Consider the following 2,749-nt stretch of genomic DNA (forward strand, 5'->3'; position numbering starts at 1 on the left):
CAGTCAAAACTAGAGGCTCTGACGGCCAGGGTCACCGAGGCAGAGGAACGCGTTAGCGAATTGGAGGATGGGTTAGTAGAAGAAAAAACGAAAATAGAAGCTGGTCTTAAAAAAATCCACGCCCACGAATGTAGATTACGGGAGATTACTGACTCTATGAAACGATCCAATGTCAGAATCATCGGCATCCCTGAAGGGGTGGAGAAAAACAGAGGTCTAGAAGAGATATTTGAACAAATTGTAGCTGAAAACTTCCCTAATCTAGCAAGGGAAACAAGCATTCGTGTCCAAGAGGCAGAGAGGACCCCATCCAAGCTCAACCAGGACAAACCTACGCCACGGCATGTCATAGTGCAATTCGCAAATATTAGATCCAAGGATACAGTATTGAAAGCGGCCAGGGCAAAGAAATTTCTCACGTACCAAGGCAAAGGTATCAGGATTACGTCAGACCTGTCTACAGAGACCTGGAATGAGAGAAAGGCTTGGGGGGGCATTTTTAAAGCTCTTTCAGAGAAAAACATGCAGCCAAGGATCCTTTATCCAGCAAAGCTGTCATTCAGAATTGATGGAGAAATAAAGACGTTCCAAAATCGCCAATCATTAACCAATTTCGTAACCACGAAACCAGCCCTACAGGAGATATTAAGGGGGGCTCTATAAAGGTAAAAAGGCCCCAAGAGTGATACAGAGCAGCAAGTCACAACCGATACAAAGACTTTAAAGAGAAATGGCATCATTAAAATCATATCTGTCAATAATCTCTATCAATCTAAATGGCTTAAACTCTCCCATAAAACGCCACAGGGTTGCAGATTGGATAAAAAGACATGACCCATCCATTTGCTGTCTACAAGAGACTCATTTTGAACCCAAAGATGCATTCAGACTTAGAGTAAGGGGATGGAGTACCATCTTCCACGCAAATGGACCTCAAAAGAAAGCTGGAGTAGCAATTCTCATATCAGATAGACTGGATTTTAAACTAGAGGCCATAGAGAGAGATACAGAAGGGCACTATATTATTCTTAAAGGAAGTATTCAACAAGTGGATATGACAATTATTAATATATATGCCCCCAACAGGGGAGCAGCAAGATACACAAGCCAACTCTTAACCAAAATAAAGAGACATATAGATAAGAACACAGTAATAGTAGGGGACCTCAACACCCCACTATCAGAAATAGACAGAACACCCTGGCAAAAACTAAGCAAAGAATCAAAGGCTTTGAATGCCATACTCGACGAGTTGGACCTCATAGATATATATAGAACACTACACCCCAGAACCAAAGAATACTCATTCTATTCAAATGCCCATGGAACATTCTCAAGAATAGATCATGCTCTGGGACACAAAACAGGTCTCAGCCAATACCAAAAGATTGAAATTATCCCCTGCATATTCTCAGACCACAACGCTCTGAAATTGGAACTCAACCACAAGGAAAAACCTGGAAGAAACTCAAACACTTGGAGGCTAAGAACCATCCTGCTCAAGAATGACTCGATAAACCAGGAAATCAAAAAACAAATTAAACAATTTATGGAGACCAACGAGAATGAATACACAACGGTCCAAAACCTATGGGATACTGCAAAGGCAGTCCTAAGGGGGAAATACATAGCCATCCAAGCCTCACTCAAAAGAATAGAAAAATCTAAAATGCAGTTTCTATATTCTCACCTCAAGAAACTGGAACAGCAACAGAGGGACAGGCCTAACCCACTGACAAGGAAGGAGTTGACCAAGATTAGAGCAGAAATCAATGAATTAGAGACCAGAACCACAGTAGAGCAGATCAACAGGACTAGAAGCTGGTTCTTTGAGAGAATCCATAAAATTGATAGACCACTGGCAAAACTTGTCCAAAAACAAAGAGAAAGGACTGAGATTATTAAAATTATGACTGAAAAGGGAGAGGTCACGACCAGCACCATTGAAATTGCAAGGATTATTAGAAACTTTTATCAACAGCTATATGCCAAAAAACTAAACAATCTGGAAGAGATGGAGGCCTTCCTGGAAACCTATAAACTACCAAGACTGAAACAGGAAGAAATAGATTTCTTAAATAGGCCAATTAACTATGAAGAAATTGAGTCAGTGATAAACAACCTTCCAAATAATAAAACTCCAGGCCCAGACGGTTTTCCTGGGGAATTCTACCAAACATTCAAAGAAGAAATAATACCTATTCTCCTAAAGCTATTTCAAAAAATAGAAACAGAAGGAAAGCTACCAAACTCATTCTATGAGGCTAATATTACCTTGATCCCCAAACCAGGCAAAGACCCCCTCAAAAAGGAGAATTACAGACCGATTTCTCTAATGAATATGGATGCCAAAATCCTCAACAAGATCCTTGCTAATAGAATCCAACAGTACATTAAAAGGATTATCCATCATGACCAAGTGGGATTCATACCTGGGATGCAAGCATGGTTCAACACTCGCAAATCAATCAATGTGATACATCATATCAACAAGAAAAGACTCAAGAACCATATGATCCTCTCAATTGATGCAGAAAAAGCATTTGACAAAATACAGCATCCTTTCCTGATTAAAACCCTTCAGAGTGTAGGAATAGAGGGTACATTTCTCAATCTCATAAAAGCCATCTATGAAAAGCCTACTGCAAGCATTATTCTCAATGGGGAAAAGCTGGAAGCCTTTCCCTTAAGATCAGGAACACGACAAGGATGCCCACTCTCGCCACTATTATTCAACATAGTACTAGAA

This window comes from Ailuropoda melanoleuca, chromosome 2, assembly GCF_002007445.2.
Source record: "Ailuropoda melanoleuca isolate Jingjing chromosome 2, ASM200744v2, whole genome shotgun sequence".
NCBI lineage: Eukaryota > Metazoa > Chordata > Mammalia > Carnivora > Ursidae > Ailuropoda > Ailuropoda melanoleuca.